This window comes from Equus przewalskii, chromosome 17, assembly GCF_037783145.1.
Source record: "Equus przewalskii isolate Varuska chromosome 17, EquPr2, whole genome shotgun sequence".
NCBI lineage: Eukaryota > Metazoa > Chordata > Mammalia > Perissodactyla > Equidae > Equus > Equus przewalskii.
In genome coordinates this window covers 64476575-64494226 of record NC_091847.1, presented here as the reverse complement: position 1 = coordinate 64494226, position 17652 = coordinate 64476575, and the positions used below count along the sequence as shown (strand labels likewise).

Below are 17652 nucleotides of genomic sequence, written 5' to 3'. Positions count from 1 at the left end.
TTTAATATATCTATTCTCTCTTGCAAAACATATCTATTCATTCCTGCAACTTAAAGTGTAGTTGAGGCGACAAAGTATTTATATATGAAAAATAAACCAGCACAAGACAAAATTCCCAGGCAAATAACAACCCTTCCAAATATAATTAACGCTATAGTGTGAAAAAGATAAATCTGTTTTTTAAGTAAACATGTTCTGAAATGAAACATAAATGCGTCTTCGTTGAACTGTGTCACAAAGCAAGATAACCAAGAACTGCACACATGCTTCTTGAATAAAGCCAATTATCTGGAAAATAAGCATTATTTCTTGGAATTACTTTCCAAAAAATTTAGGACACCTCTGTATAACTAAATGCTATCAGTTAAAACTGAGTCAAATAACTTGAATTTCTTTTAACCTCATTAAATGATAGCACAACCCATTGGTACCTGTGAAAAAACTAGTATAGATGTCCAAGGGTTCTTAACCTTTTCTGTGCTGTGAACCCATTTGGCAGTCTAATGAAGTCTATGGACCCCTTCGCAAAAATGTTTTTAAATGCATAAAATAAAATATAAATTGTGGAGCCACCCTTGATGGCCTAGAGGTTAAAGCCCCACACGCTCTGCTTTGGCAGCCCAGGTTCAGTTCCCGAGCATGGAACCACACCACTCATCTGTCAGTAGCCATGCTGTGGCAGTGCTCACACAAAAGAACCAGAAGAACTTACAACTACACACAACTAGGTGCTGGGGCTTTGTGGGGGGGGGGGGAAGAAAAGAGGTGAAAGATTGGCAACAGATGTTAGCCTAGGGTGAATCTTCCCCTGCAAAAAATTATTAAAGAAAAAATATATAAATTGTGTACAAGAAACAACATAGAGGTGTTAAAATATATTAAAAACAATTTCAGATATAGCTACATGTCTATAGATATATCCACATATAAAAAAATACTTCCTAGAAGCAGGCATAATTATTATTGTAATTTCAAACTAGTCATCAACATAAAAATATTTCAAAATATGTGCAGCCAGAGCAATCAGACACGACAATAAATATCTGCAACATCTAGAAAGTTACAGGTACTGTTAGGACGAGTGTGTGTGTGTGTGTGTGTGTCCCCCTGCATTCAAAATTGAAAGATATAGGGGCCTGCCCATTGGTGTAGGAGTTGATTTCACACACTCTGCTTCAGGGGCCCGGAGTTTGCAGGGGACAGACCTAGCATCACTCATCAAGCCACACTGTGGCAGCATCCCACATAAAATAGAGGGAGATTGGCACAGATTAGCTCAGCAACAACCTTCCTCAAGCAAAAAGAGGAAGATTGGCAACAGATGTTAGCTCAGGGCCAATCTTCCTCAGGGAAAAAAAAACTGAAAGATATAATAAGTTTAAGTTGGATGTTCATGAGAGTAATGATGCTAGTTTCCTTCCAAGTTCATGGACCCCCTAGAATGTGAAATGGAGAGAACACTCAACTCTTTGTGGCTCCAATTACACATTAGTCAGATCTGGAGAAACAGAAAAAGAAATAAAAATAAGATAGCAATTTTTTAAGATAATTAATCCAGCTAAAGTTCTTAAACTCTTATATGCAATTACTAATGATTATGGTCATCAACACGAAGACAGAAAGGAGAAACATCTCTACAGTTCCAAAATTCCCAAGTTGCTCTGTTAAACCATTTACATGGTTCCATGCTTCCTTCCTTTACTACTTGCTCTGTCTTCAACTGGCCCTCTTCATTGCCTGCTAACTCATCTTCATCCTTTGCTCAGGAATCATCTCCACACTTTCTTTCCAGACACAGTTTACTCCCATGCAGATGAATAATCCCCAGCCCTTCTCCTTCAACATCCTCTCCACTGTAGCAAAAAATTATACGGAAATAACAAGTTCTATTTAAGTCTATTTAAGTTCATTTGAGATAGGTCTCTGTCACTTACTACTAAAAAGGACACAACTACAAAAATAAATAAATAAATAAGTGGTATTCAATATGTATTTATCAAATTCAACTGGATCATATCAGAATCCCTTTATTTGTCAACTCATAGTTTAAATCTAGTTACATTTTCCAGAACAAGAAGAGGGGGGGAAAAGATTGCAAATTTTTGTGACAAGTTAAAAGAAAGTCAGTATCTCATTGAATAAGGAAATTCCAAAGAAAGATTTGTTATATCAAGTCACAAAACGTTCTTTAAAGCCTCATCTGCCTCGCTCTAGGAAACTGCATTTTTCTAAATTAATCATAAATTTCCTAGTCTACTGAATTTAAGCAATTAAGCCTATGATAATTCAGATGTTGTAAATTTAGTCACGGTTCTTCCTTTAAAAACGATTAAAAACAATATTGGCAATATGATAGTTACTAGTTTGCTGTTAAGAATTTTAAAGTCTTTTCTCCTATACATCCAGAATCAAAATGTTGCATTAAAATAGAAATACTAATTCACCAAATTTCAAAACAATACCTGCTCTATCATAAAGCAATGTTACTTTACGGATCTGAAATGTCAACAGACTTGTGCCATTTCAGATGGCATTTAGATAATTTCAAATACAATTCATTTACTCAAATGTGACTCCTTAACAATTCTCTCAAACTACATTTCGATAAACTACACGACATAAGCAGCATCCTGTTACTAATTATACTCAATTACTGCATGCGGCATAGAGGTAAACTACCTTGAAATTAATTCAGTTATGTAAGTGTTCTTTACAATAAGCCAAACTTGCTCTGTAGTGAGGCGTCCTACCAGCAATGATCAGCATTTATGTTGGAGGACATTTCTATGATTCTAAGAGTAGACACCCTCAAGGAGGTAGGAGGAAAGTACTACCACCTTCCAAAATTCTGTATTCACTATGGAGTTCCTCAAAGGCAGACAAAAATTAAATAGATTACAGAGAATAACATGGACATTGGCCTTTAAAAACACTTTACCAAAATACTCTTGTCTTCTTAAATCCAACTCTTACCAGTACTTAGCAACCTATGTTTTAACTCACTCGAGTGGAAAGTTGGGTAAATGAACCCGTTTGCTGTTAAAACTTTCCTTTAAAATATGGCACTCTCTAGATGAAGTTCAACAGCTATGGGAGAAACGGAGAGGCTAAAATCAAGTTCATCCTCTCATATCAACTTTTAATTACCCAAATTTGGAGATGTGCTCCCATAGCACAGTTGGTTCTGTTCGCTTTTTTAGCTAAAATGCTGTCTAAAATTGATACTCCCTCATTCAAATGCAAACTAAGTGAGAAGGAGAGCGTAGTTATCATTTGATGAAACATTACAGAACTGTTTGAAATGTTATACAGCCAAATCTGTAATGATTCACTTACTATCTTATTTGCTCCATGTTTTCTTCTACCAAATCTCTCAACTAGCTGTATTTGGTCATCTAAATGACTACCCTCATTTCTACGAGAAAGCGAACGAAAGCCTGACCCCACATCATTCTGGCGGCTCTTTGTAGGCAGGTCTGGCGAAGTGTAAGTTCCCTGCATTCTTGGAAGACTTATGGTTAAACTTCAAGAGACAGGGCAACTATAACACCTGATAATGATAAGAAAAAGCTATACAATACCAGGAAAACCCCACATTTACTCCCAATTCTCACTTCACGGTAGATTATAAACTTAGTAGTTCTACCTTCCCAGCAGTGATTTGCCTTCTTTCAGTAGCTAACTGCACCTCTGCCTTGTTCTACTTAAGAGAAGGAGAAGAGGCCTCCATGATTATGTCATCCTCAGAGCCATTAAACAGCTCTTCCCACTATTTTTTTCTACCTTTACAGGCATAAATAAAAGCCTAAAAACTTTTATTTTATTTTATTTATTTATTTATTTTTATTTTTTTTATTTTTTTTAATTTTTTTATTTTTAGGAAGATTAGCCCTGAGCTAACATCTACTGCCAATCCTCCTCTTTTTGCTGAGGAAGACTGGCCCTGAGCTAACATCAGTGCCCATCTTCCTCTACTTTCTATGTGGGATGCCTACCACAGCAGGGCTTGCCAAGCGGTGCCATGTCCGCACCCAGGATCCGAACCCTCGAACTCTGGGCCGCCGAAGTGCCACCACGCCGGCCCCTAAAAACTCTTTTAGAATTTGAAACAAAAATGCCAAAGATCTCTGGTAACAGTAATCTGGAAAAGATTTTAAATTAATGGTTAAAACTGGCTCAGAAATATCAATTAATTGAAGTATTTTCCCCATGAAAAATACACCTAGCACAAATAAAGCAACATCAAAGAATAATATGCCATAACTATACATATATATACATATGTAGATATAGAGAGAGAGAGAAAGGGAGAAGGGGAGAGTCACCTAAGGCATGGAAGGTATGTTCTGAATCCCCTCTGCAGAAGACATATGATGAAGAAAATACGTAGGTATGTGCATCTATATAACGTTAATAGCATAAAACAAATATGAACTACATGCAGTTACTGCTATCTAGATATGCTCTCTTAGGTGCACCATGGAAAATATACGCAGTGTTATTCAAAACTCTTTTAAAACTTCATATCAATCTTTGCAATATAGCACAAAATATAGCAGCAATCACAACTGTTACATAAGTTAACTCACTTATTCACATTATGTGAGCAAATTGCAGCAGCCTTTCCAAAATCATCCTTAAGTACACAATATTGAAAGATGAAACTAATTCCAAGTTTACCATAACTACACTATTTTAATGAAAACAGAAAATTAGCCCTTTTTCTCCTGCACAATATTAGAGTCAATTAACTATCCTCTGATGAAAAATAATCATGCATTAGAGGCATCATTAGAGTGACTGAAAACATTTTCTTAGCATAAAACAAACACAAAACTAGCAAATAAAGGAGCCTAAAAATAGTATAAGCACTGTTTTCTAAGCCTAACTCTGGAACAATGACTTTTAGCCATTATCTTTAAATATAAAGGCCTGATTTCAATTTTGTATCGCCACTGTTTGGAACTAAAGTGACATCTGTTTTCAAATTTTACAGCGTTTTTCCTCATCCAATTTAAACACATTTAATCTCCCATAGGATCGAGTTTAAGTTTCCTGATCTCTAAATGTGTGAAGGCAAACACTATTAGATGCACCAGCCTCTAATGCGTTTAGGGACCAGGGCTCGTGGCAGCCATGCACTTGGCTCCTTGAACTACTTTCCAATTCATCATTATAGTCAAATAAAATAACTTTTTTTTAATCCTTTAAGGGTTTTAAAAAACAAATGCAATTTTGCAGAATGAATCAGAAACAAAGCACTCTGCTAAGTGAAACGTAAATAAAAATTATCTATTATTCAGCAATGGAGAGTAAGATTGTAAAGATTTTTAATTTAAAATCAAAAGAAAAAGTGGATATTTTACATTAAGATCACCCTAATACATCCTTAAACATTCACTTGTTCTTTGATTATTCAAAAAAAGTCCTAATTGGGTTAATATGCCCATAAATTAAACTACTGTTTGTCATGTATTCCTACTTTTTATAGATTCATCATCAATGATAAAATAAAATCAAAAATAAAAGTTATGCTTAAAGTATTCTACCAAAAGATTTTATCCTTTATCCTTACTCGGTTTTTCTTTCTCTAATACATTGACTTATTCACCTGAGAAAGAGTTAAGTTAAACATACGAGTCCAGCATAGCACACTGAGCTACAAAAACAGGTAGTTTATTTTACTAATGGACACGTCAAACTAAAAATTAAATATTTCACAATTATCATGCATGGATCAACAATTAACAAGTTCTTATATTATAGACAGCAACATAGACAATAAATTATATGTTGGTAAAATGTTTAAGTAAAATAACATGCACGAAACCACAGTGCTAAGAAGTTCAGATCTGGGATTTGATTCCAAGGCTGCTGGTTCTAGGACATAAAAAGTATGCCACTAATATTGGTTGAACCAACTAATGAATGGCTCTTAAATCTATCCTCTAAACTCTTAAGGAAACTGTTGTGGCCACTGGGAAAAGAAAGTTTGTTTGGACATCATAAATGTATTTTAGTCTCTCAAGTGTCATTTCCGAGGAGGGAGCCAAATTCTACAAATATATTTGGTAACTTCTCAGAAGGGCAAAACTGAGCTGGACTCAAAAAACAACCGGTCCTGGGTATAAATATAAACTGAAATAAAAATAAATGAAGCTGCCGATTGTTCTTTTCTGTTTGAATGACTCAGTGTTAACCATAACAAAATCTCACTCAATGTTCTCAAAAATTAAAATTTATGACTAAACTAAAGCTAAGATTACAACGAAAAAGCAGTAATTTTTATAAACTAAATAGATGTCACTATTATATGTGTATTCAAGATATAAATATTTCTATTTTACCCCCAATAGAATCAGCTCAGTCAGAAACTCTATGTCCTTTATGTCTTAAAAACCTATTAACATAATTTCATCTCTTTAATGCCCACAGTAAGCTTGTAATTATGTAAAGGAAAGTTTCTTTACTTTGCAAGTGGAAAAACTGATATCATAGTCAGGAAAAACACTGCCAAGGGTGATTCAGAAAGTCAATCTCAAAGAGCAGCTGATATTCACAACCTCAAACTCATCAATCCAGAGGAAATACAAACCATATTAGTATTTTTTACCATTCAACCTCCAAACCCACAATAGACCTACGTCCCTTGAAAAAAAAGTAGCCAGATGACACATAAACAATCTTAACATATAAAAGAAGGGTCTGAATTGCAGATATGGCTCTGAGTTGCTGGAAGCAGGAACCTGAAGTACTGGGCAAATGTGTGAAATACTGAGATCACTCAACTTCTACTCCTGCAGGTGAAAGAGCAAGATCTATTTATCGGGATCACTTTTGACAGACACAAGGAAGACATGTTTTCCACTTTAATTCCATGACCCAAATCTGTGCCATTGGAGAATACCTAATTGAATTATTCAATTTAGGTGGAAAACCACCTGCTCAAAGCCCAGGTCTTCAATTCTTACTGGCTATGAAAACAAAGAAGGTCAAGATCAACGGACCGAAGTTACAGCAAGTCTAGTCCAAGATGAGGAGACAAATAGCAACAAAGTTTAGGCATCTCCACAGTATGATGAGCACAAGCAGCACCAGGCCCCCCGCTGTCCCACTGCACCACTGATAAGCACTGCAACCCTGAGAAGGTAGGGTCAGCCCTCCCTCCTGGAGCACTTCTTTCACCCTCCTCTGTCATAGCCGGCTGCACTCCATGCTGAGTTTATTTTTTGCCAAGAAGACTGATCTTAGCCACCTAAAAATCCCCACTGCAAAAGAAACCCCTTGTTTCAACCCAAGTACAACCAACAGCTCCTTTCCAATTATCCCCTGCAACTTCCCGGTCTCTTTCATGCTTGGCTACTGAGCTCAGTCTAGTTTGGCTGTCGGCCAGGTTCCTCTCTTCTTTCCTTGTCAGTCGTAAAAGCTTGGAAAACACTCCTGGACAGTTCAAGGGGACCTTTTAATTATGCAGTGGGGCAGTACCTTAGTCTGTCTGCTGTTTCCAGCAAGGCTTGTAGTCACCAGCAACTGCACTCTCCCGATTGGTGGGTTTTCTAGCAAGGCTACTTGTTTATGTGGGGGAAGGAGGGGAAGACTGGCAGAGAAAGGGGGCGATTTGCAAATCTGAAAAATTTCCAACTCCTCTCAGAGTTTCCGACCTCCTAACATTCGCTCTGTCTCATTACCCTCCTTTAGCACCTGATCACCCATTTGGTATCACAGACACAAAATCATCAATATCGTGGTTTCCTACTAGTCCTAGAAATTAACAAGCAGAGCCATAACTAAAACACTCTCCAAAAACTTTTATTCTCAAGACTTGGTGCAACATTTTTTAAAAAGCACGTCCCAAACTAAATTTATTAAATCCTTTCTAATTGATTGCCATTATACATTGCGAAACTTGTAGACTGAAACAGTGCACGAAAATGTCTGATTCCAAATGAAAGAAAGGCGAGCTCCGTTGGGAAAAATCTCTAGGACCTACGAGGGTGTACCTTGACCGCCAGCCTGCACTTACTCCAGGTTTGCCCAACGTACTAAGTGGACTTGCCAAGCCCAACACCAGCTAAGCCTTCCTTACTCTACCCCGGCACGCTAGTTCCAGCTGCAGCGTCCAGCTTCCTGTTCAAGTCCCATTCAACATCGTAAACACATTCCAAGAAAACCAGCCTGCCCAGAATTCCCTCCCGCACACAGGGAAGTCAGAGCGGCGGCCCCACGAGCCGCAGGAAAGAAGCGATCGCGCCGGGTTCTGATGGGTGTAGCGAGTCAGCCCAGCGGGAGGTGGACCCGGCCGAGCGAGCGTGGCAGCGGGACCCGGAGCCCAGGGTCTCACCACCCCGCCGCGCCGTGCGCCCCTCTAACGGAGCGCCCGCCAGAAGCAGCTACTTGACCCACCAGCCGATGGGTAACCCTATGGGCGCCGCCCCTGAATTTGGGCCCTTCCAGCCCCGGGCTTTAAAGAATCCTCGGCCCGGCCTCGGAGCTTCGCGCCTCCCCGCCCCCATGGCCACACTCGCTCCCGGGCCAACAAAAGGGAGGTTACGCTGGGAGAAGTTTCGCTGCTGGGTCGCCTCGCCGTGACCCGGCGAAGACTCGCTTGCTCAGCTGGGTCTGGTCCACGCACCCTCAGCCGTACCGATCCACGGGCGCCCCCCGCCCCGCCCCCGCCCCGCTCCGCTCCGCTCCAGCTCCAGCTCCTGCCTACCGGCCCCGGACACCCGGACCAAAGTTACCACAAAGGGCTAGAGGAGGCTCTCAGAGTCGGAAGACGGCTGCGTCCCCGACCTCGTGAGGCTCCCCCGTCATCCCTGAAACATAGCAGTCGTCAACAGGTCTTAGCCTCCTTCAGTGCTGGACGACACCCTGAGCCTTTCACTGTCCTAATTTTTGCAACCTGCCCGGCGGCGCGCAGCCCCGCGCCCTCCCTCCCCGCGCCTTCAGGATGCCGCTGGAACACAGGGCACGCTACCTGGCGGGGCTGGGCTGCAGCCAGGGAAGACCCCGATCAATCGCCGTCTCTCGGTGCCCTACTGACGGATGCAGTCGGGCAGGCTTCGGGCAGGGGCGTGGAGAGCTGCCGCGTCCCCGGAGCCGAGCGATCGCCGCTCCAGCACCGCCCGGGCGCCGTTTCCGCGGCCGAGAGGGAAAGTTTCTCTGCGTCAACACGGTACTGGACTGGGGACCCTTCGGCTCCGGTCCCCTCCCTCCGCGCGCTCTCTGCCCCCTCCCTCCTCTTCCTAATCGGCTGAAGCCAGAGCTGGAGCAGGCGGCGGCTGGGGCTCGAGGCTCGGGACTCCGCTCGCTCCGGACTGGGACGCGGGGCTCCCCCTCTCGGCCAGAAGGAAACGCTCCCGGACTCGGGCCGGCGCGCTTCTGGCGGTCTCCTTGGACACTTGCAAACGGGCCGCCTGGCTTCCAGCTCGCTGACTTTCTGGACTCTCTGATGGTCGTTTCCTGTGGCCCACTGGGGCTCCCTGGCGATTGCACGCAGGACCGAAGGAGGAGAGTGGAACGTGAGCGCAACTGGCTGCAGAAGGGGAGGCCTCACCTTCCCTGTGAACTGGGACAGAAGCAAACCCTTGTTCCTCCCCCAGCCCTCGTCCCCCGCCGCGCTTCCTTGTGAACCTCCCCCCTGAAGCACCAGATCGCCTTCCCTTATCTCTCTGTGTTTCCTAACACAATTTTAAAACACTTCCGCGGCTTAATAAGAAAGAGAAAAGTGTCAAAAGCACACACACGAATACCAGTAGAACTCGCCTTCTTTACAGCCTTTATCAAGAAAGCGTTGACACAGTTGCTGCTGCTCTGATTGCACCTCTACAGACTTTTTTTCTTTACTTTAACTCATTTTTTTTCACTCAGCCTGAATCTCCGCACTGTGTTATGCCTTAAAAAATTGAAAACTGCCCCACCCACCAGGTCGTGCTCATTTGATCCATTCGGTGTTTACCTCGGAACATTCTTACTCACCCGGTAAACCTCTCTGTGGGAAGAGAGGCAAGGAGGAGAATCCTCATATAGGCGACTCTTAGAGGAGGAGAGGACCTTTACTAAAGTTTTTTGGGACGCTGCTCAGAATTTAATTTACTAAATTTTAATTTGAATGTGAAAATAGATGGATAAAGGAAAACAAGCATTTTGCAAGTCTAGTAAATACAATGTGTTACAATGGAAGCCAGGGCTTAAAATCAGACAAGCCAGATTATTTCCAGACTCCATACTTAATTATTCTGTGCCCTAGGACACTAGTCGCAATTACAAGTGCCGAAAGGAATTATATAATCGAACTCACAGATTCACGGTCACATTTACAGGAGTTGAAACGGAGTAGTGTCAGGCACAGAGAAGGTACTCAATAAATATTTGGTTCTTAGATCCCACTAAATTTGGCTGTAATTAGGAGAAGGTGGTAGTGGGAATTTCCCCCAAAGACCTTGTTAACTGAATCAATTTCCTTCTCACTGATGCTTTTCCCATTAAAAAAGAGACAGCATCACCTTTTTTGATGTGGAAAGTAAGTTTAGGGATCACCAAGCTCTAGCCAAACTCCCTTATTTTAAATACAAGGCAACTGAAATCCAAGAATCTTAATTGACATTCCCCAAATCTCATAGTTAGGAGCTGCTAACCAGAGATCAGGCCTTTTCATACTAGGGTAGAGTCCTCTTTTAACTACGTTCTTCCCTTTATCACAGTAGTCAAGCACACGGTAAAACAATTACCTTAAAAACATTAATCAAAGGACAATGCTAATTGCTTTTTCTATAAATAACCTTTAAATAACTAATTTGCAAACAGCCTCTAAGAAATAAATGATGCCATTTAGGTGATCGCTTGGTATCAATATGATTATAAAAATAAATCAAATGGTAGCCCAGTACTTAGGAATAAGGAGGTTGACCAGATGACCAAATCCATGTTTGCATGATATAACTATAAATATATGGGGTGGGTTTTTTCTAACACAAATTTTAAAAATTCTGATAGAGAACTCTGGACTCCCAAGAATACATCAACAAACCACCTGGATCTGTGGATCCTAGTTGAGAAACACTGGATCATTCTTCAATACACTACAGCTCCACTTGAACAAGAGCAGGGTGTAAGAATAAATCAGGCTGCAGAGATCTAGACGTAAGCTCCATCATATGAATTAATGGAAAATCTCATAACACATACTTATTTCCTATTCATTTGCCTCTGATACCTTTGTAGAGAAGTTTTTCTAAACCCTTTCTCACCTTGCTCCATGTTGAAAGTCATGTGGACTTTTACACAACTCCCAGCTTCTCAGAGAGAAGATTCTATATCTTCCTTTTACTCCAGTCTCCCCCTGAATTAGCCACTAAAATAATTTCTTGAAGGCATTTCATATGCTTTCTCTTTAGAGCTCTAGGCTGCCTTTCCATGACACTTGGAAGTTGCCAAAAAGAGAAAAAATTATAACTGTAAATTGTATCCCTCATGGATAGATGAATGGGGACGCATGAATCCCCATAACCGTCGTTTTTAATCATTGCATACAGTGCTAGAGATTACTCATTTTTATATTTTCTCCCAATGTTTAAAGTCTCTAAACTTGCTATTGCTCTGTAATTTTTATAACCTGGCTTTTGATATGAACTGCTTTATGAAATAGCTTAAAGGTATAAAAATCTCAAGGATGTAAGAACCAAGTTTTTAAAAACACTAAAACAAAATAGAACAAGATTTCAAGTCAGATCTATAGCATGCCCCAGCAATTAAAGAAGGGAGATGCCAAGGAGAAGGGTTGCAGAGGCCTTGGCAGGGCACCACTGTTAGAATATGCTGAATTCTACCCATAGCAAACATGCAGCTTTCCATTTGAAAATTTTTCACGTTTATCATAGGCGCCTATGGACTCTGATAGAGACTCAGCAGCCTTCCAGTATTTTTTAAATTCATATTCTGGCTCAAGCCAGTTTGAGGTTTCTCTTACTTAAACTGAAAGAACCTTGACTAAGACAGACAACTATCTGTTATTTATGTCGAGAATAACAATTTTATTGCTGACTATTACAAAAATACACAAAAACATGTTAACATGCTAGTTGTTTAACTCTATATTACTGCAAACACATCATTTAAAGTATTTGACAATTTTTTAAAAAAGGAAATAAAAACTGAGATGGAATTCAAAATCTCAGTCCCGTGAATTGAAAAGGGGGCATATTTCTTTTTGTTATATGCAACAACGGCCGAATATCCATTGAGTTCCCAAGGGGATCTGGGTTCCAATGTTAATGTATTACATTTCCTTTCTACTTTTAATCATTTTATTTCTCATTCTACTTTGGTCCTCTTGATTAAGAACATGAAACATACTCATTGCAAAAAAAACGAATAGGGGCAATACAGAGAAGAATAAATATCACTTGTATTCCCACCACCACGAGTGCCCACTGCTAACATTTGCTCCAGACCCGCCAAGGATTGTTGAGGTCTCTGAGAGACTCTCCGATAAATAACATCCCTTCTGTATGCCTGAGTTGGGAATAAATTGAGAAATAAAACAAAAGTTAAAAGAGAAAGCTAAACTAGTACCTGTATTATTGACAGAGAGCTGGTTTGAGCTGGTAGATCTAAAAAAATGAACAGCCAAACTAGCAGCCTCAAGCACATGGTTCCTGCCCTTCCCACCTAGGAGGAGTCAGCGTCTTTGAAAAAGGAATTAAATTCTGTTTCTTGAGATCCATTTCTTAGAGAGAAAGAGAGATTGAAAGACAGGGAAAGAAATGAACCCCGCATGCCCAGTAATGCTTCTTAGGTTAATTCCTAAATGTATGTACCAAATATGTCACAATACCTCTCCAAGGGCAAGAGAGTAAAGACCCAGGAAAAATATTTTAGCAGGGAAATCAGGAGCAGAAAAAAAGGCGTTACCCAAGCTAATTCTGGAAAGTTTATAAAGATATGTGCTGCCGTAAGCAATCTATAAGTGAGTACCATTTCTTCAACATGCAGCACTGGTGTTTTATTTATTACCTACATGATCTCTGCGGTTAGGAAGGGACCTCAGGCACAGACGGCCGTGTGAGGCACACTTCGCCGCGTGTGGCACATCCGCATCCTGCAAGTTCCCACAGGCCCCTCTCCATTTTATTGCATCATGCACTTTGATCCCCATTTCTTCCCATTCTCTTGTCCAATGCAAGTACTCTTTCGAATGTGTTTAATGTGTATTTTTTGTTTGTTTTTATGTGTATTCTTGCAAAATATTTATTGTTATATGCATTTTAGATGTATGTAAATATTATTGTGTAAACTATTCCATCTTGGTTGATATTTTTTTCTCCAAATACTTTAAGTTTTCAAATAATCCAAGTGAAAAAGTAGTAGCTCATTATTGTTTTAATTTTTATTACTTTTACTGTTAGTAAAGCTGAACAGGTTTTCATACAGTTAGTAAGCATTTATATTTTCTTTTATGAACTGGAAACTTATACATTTTGTCCATTTTTATGTTCTTCCTGTGGATTTGTATATTTTTTGTTTCCTGATTGATTTTTTTTTGGGTGAGGAAGATTGGCCCTTAGCTAACATCTGTACCAATCTTCCTCTTTTTGCTTGAGGAATATTGGCCCTGAGCTAACATCTGTTGCCTATCTTCCTCTTTTTGCTTGAGGAAGATTGTTGCTGAGCTAACATCTGTGCCAATCTTCCTCTATTTTTTTCTATGTGGGATGCCACCACAGCATGGCTTGATGAGCGGTGTGTAGTTCTGTGCTCATTATCCAAACTGTGAACCCTGGGCTGCTGAAGGGGAACATGAACCTAACCACTACACCACTTATTGGGTCAACCCCTCCTTATTGATTTTTAAGGGTTCTTTGATAAATATATTATTCTCTAGCAGAAAAAAAAATTAAAGTATGTTTCTTTAAATTTAATTAAAAAAAAATAGTTGTATATTTTAGTTGTGAGTCCTTCTAGTTGTGGCCTGTGGGGTGCTGCCTCAGCATGGCTTGATGAGTGGTGACACGTCTGTACCCAGGATCTGAACCATGAAACCCTGGGCCACCAAAGCAGAGCACGTGAACTTAACCACTCAGCCATGAGGCCAGCCCCACTTTAAACTTAATTTTAAAAAATTAATTTTTGGGGCCGGCCCGGTGGCACAGCGGTTATGTTCACACGTTCCACTTCTTGGCAGCCCTGGGTTTACCGGTTGGGATCCCGGGTGCAGACATGGCACTGCTTGGCACACCATGCTGTGGTAGGTGTCCAACATATAAAGTAGAGGAAGATGGGCACGGATGTTAGCTCAGGGCCAGGCTTCCTCAGCAAAAAAGAGGAGGACTGGCAGTAGTTAGCTCAGGGCTAATCTTCCTCAAAAAAAAAATTTAATTTTTTTGTTTCTGTTTTTTTGGACTGTATAGAATTTCTTTAAATGTAGTGTAGGCGTTCAGAATGAGTCACCCCAAAATGTGCCACTCTGGCTTACAGATTATTTTGAGCTAAAAACAATCAAGGCCCAAAAGACTCAGGAAGAACCTTTGACCTTCCCCTTAACTCCCCAAAAAGATTTTAAACAGAGGACATGTTTGAGGAAGGAGCTATTACCCCAGATAACATAATAGGATAGGCTAGGATAGGATAACATGAGCTAGTAGACAGAGAACAACCTCCAAAGTTCTCTCTGTTTCCTCTTGTTTCTGGGACAATTTATTTACCAAACATTAGCTCTTTTTTCTTCCTATAAATTGCCTCGTTTGCCTTTGAAGTCCCAGACCCCTGCCCCCTTCTCTATAGTCCAGAATGACATATACACCTCATTTTGCCTGTCTTTGGAATTTTTCATGCTTATGTGAATTCCCTGTGTGCATGTATTAAATTTGATTTTCTCCTGTTAATCTGTTGTACGTCATTTTAATTATTTGACTAGCCAAAGGAACCAAGGCGGGAAGGGGAGCATTTTCTCCTCCCTGACAGTAGTCTTTTCTGGTTTCTGGGTTTTTTTGTAGTGCTTATAAAGACACTCCACTCAAACTAATCACTTATATTTCTTCTCGTATTTTGTAGTTTTACTTTTTGCTTTCCAGTTTAGTTTGGTGTGAAACCTAAGGCTTTGGTTCATTTTATTTTTCCAGGATAATTACCTAGGCGTCCAACATCACTTACTGAATGATCCATTTTTCCCCAGTGATTTTAGAAGTAGTCCTTATCATCTGTTAATTTAGATATGAACTAGGGTCTGGTTGTAAAGAACTTCCGGTGTGGTCAAACAGTATGCACAATACAATAAGATTCCCCAAAAAAGGTGCAATGCCTACTGAAATTCAGCCAGGCTCCTATGCCAGCCAAGTCAGTGGAGTCCATGAGCCTGGAGAAAGGGGCATCTTCTCTAATTCAGAGGCATCCTCAGCTCCTAGCCAAGGACCTGCAGGGCTGCCTTGGAAGGGGTGGGGAGTTTCCCTAATTTGTACAAAGACACCATATGGGCTAGCAGCAGCCCTTTCCCATTTACCTGTCAGTGTATTCCTGCAATAAAACCGTATTAATTACCTCAGCCTCTAATTGTTTAAAATATCTATTGGGCAAATTCCCCTTCATTATTTCCCCTTCAAAAGGCTCATCACTAGTCTCTCAAGTTTACTTTCCCAAATGAACTTGGAAATCATTCTATGAAGTTTCCTTTTGTCGCGTCTTTCACTTTCCCACGTTTGACTCCAAAATTCTTCTGTTAGAACTATGTCAGACTTAGATGTCCATTTATTTGAATAACTTCATTAATTTTTTCTTCTGATCCTGAAACAGAAGATATCATTCCAACTTGAAACGACTTCTGCAGCCATTCATGTTAAATCTTTACCTTCCAACCCATTACGTTGCCACTTGTTTGGTTCCCTGTTTCCTGCTAACAGTGAAAGGGCAATTATTCTGCAAGAACTGCAGAACACAAACAACCCTTGGAAGGCAACAGCCCTACTTTACAGTAGAAATGAGAGAAAACACAGATCCTGATCCAGCTCAGGTTTCCACTTCTCGTTCCAGTTCACGTGCACTCTGGACAGCAGAGAGTGTCTTATTGCAAGCCAGTCATGACTAAAAGAGAAAACCTTGAACTGGCTTCATGGAAAGGCCTGGCCTGTGACCAGGAGTGGTCTCCTGAGACATGCTCTCCTGCTCCAGAGTTTGCAGGCCTGAAAAATTGACTCAAAACAGTTTTATTTCCATGAAACCTGCTGAATTCAGAAGATATTTTGTCCATTTGAAGACTCACAAACTTAAAATAGAAAAAAGAGAACAAGCAGAAATGTTATTGCAAATAGAATTACGTTATTTTTTCCTCAGTAAGGTAGGAAACAAATAATACATTCTAGATTGTCTGAAAAATTATTTCGGGCAAAAGAAAACTTTTTATTTAAAAATCATGATTTGGGGTCTTTCACTAGAATGCTAATTTCTTAAATTCCCTTCAAAATTTTATATCAGAATTTTTGCAGGCCTGATGATAGGGCCTGACAGCAAAGCAAAGGAAAGCAAAGCAAGGCACCTAGAAGCTTGGGCCTGACATAATGTGATGTGGGAGAATGTCATCACGCTTTAAAATGCAAAGGGGACGCTGGCTCCTATCACAATCTAACAACAAACGACCTTCTCTCACTGAGTCTCTTTCTCATTACAGGGGTAAAATCATTCTAACAGTGGTTCTTCTGCGAAAGGCAATCTGTGGCAAGACTTGCTAGAACAGAGACTTGTCATGCTGGTTCTGCGTCAACAGTGTCTCTAGCCCAGCAATCTGAGAATACACACTGATAAAGTGCTATCAATTCAATGGAAATTGGCTGGTTTTCAAAGAGTGTGACTGCGCAAGCCCATTGTTCAATTTCAAAAACGAAACCCCCCGGAGCGATTTCAAAATTACACAAATCTTTCACATATACTGATTGTGCAGGGAGGGCTCATTCATTTTCCACATAAAAATAAATTGCAAAGACTTTTAAATGAACACCGCTCTCTGTAAATAAAACGTTCTGTTTGAAAATCTGTACATTGTACAAGCGACGAATATAATAAAGTACCTAATTAATAAAATTAAATTGTTTTCATTGAAAATTTTTCATACTGTGCCATGAGTTGAGGGGAGAATTAGTGAAGTGTAAATGAATGATTGTATGGATATATCTCATAAGATGGTTCTTAAAGTTTCAAGAGAGCTCTCACAGCTTAAATTTTATTTACTAAATTCAGTGTCAGATATTTCTGATAAGTGTGACCTTTGGGCTGCTGATTTTTGAAGAAAGAAGCAAGCACAGAGTTTTAAACCTTGGGCTTTGGAATCGTAAAGTCATGAGTTCAAATTTGTGTTCTGCCACTTATTGGTTGTGGAATCTGGGACATGTAGCTTGTAGCTTCCTCTTCTTTAATGTCAATCTCCTCGTTTCTAAAACAGAGTTGTTTTCAAGACTGCTAGAGTTAGTAAATGTAAAGCATTTTGCATAGTCTGCCAAGTAAATATAAAATAAATGATAGTTGTACAAAGAAACAGGTAAAACTACTCAAACTTTTGTTACGTTAATGGGGGCTTGTCTCGAAACCGAATCAACATGGGTCAAAATAAAACGAAAACAATAGCTTTGGCTAAAACAAATTATAGCCGTGGATTTTTATTTGAAGAAG

At 40.1% G+C, this 17652-nt stretch overlaps 1 protein-coding gene across 10 annotated transcripts in view; it reads right to left on the bottom strand.

Annotated features, from left to right (window-relative positions):
• Window positions 1–9625, bottom strand: part of GULP1 (GULP PTB domain containing engulfment adaptor 1) — a 271766-nt gene extending 262141 nt beyond the window's left edge. For 3 of the 10 annotated variants that reach the window (XM_070581644.1, XM_070581652.1, XM_070581649.1), the window contains exon 1: window positions 8978–9117. The gene's annotated coding sequence lies outside the window, so the exon portion shown is untranslated. Of the gene's footprint in view, window positions 1–7485; window positions 7554–8741; window positions 8853–8977 lie in introns of those variants that run through there. The other 7 variants (XM_070581648.1, XM_070581651.1, XM_070581653.1 and 4 more) reach the window with 6 other exon arrangements.
• Between the last annotated feature and the right edge of the window lie 8027 nt (window positions 9626–17652).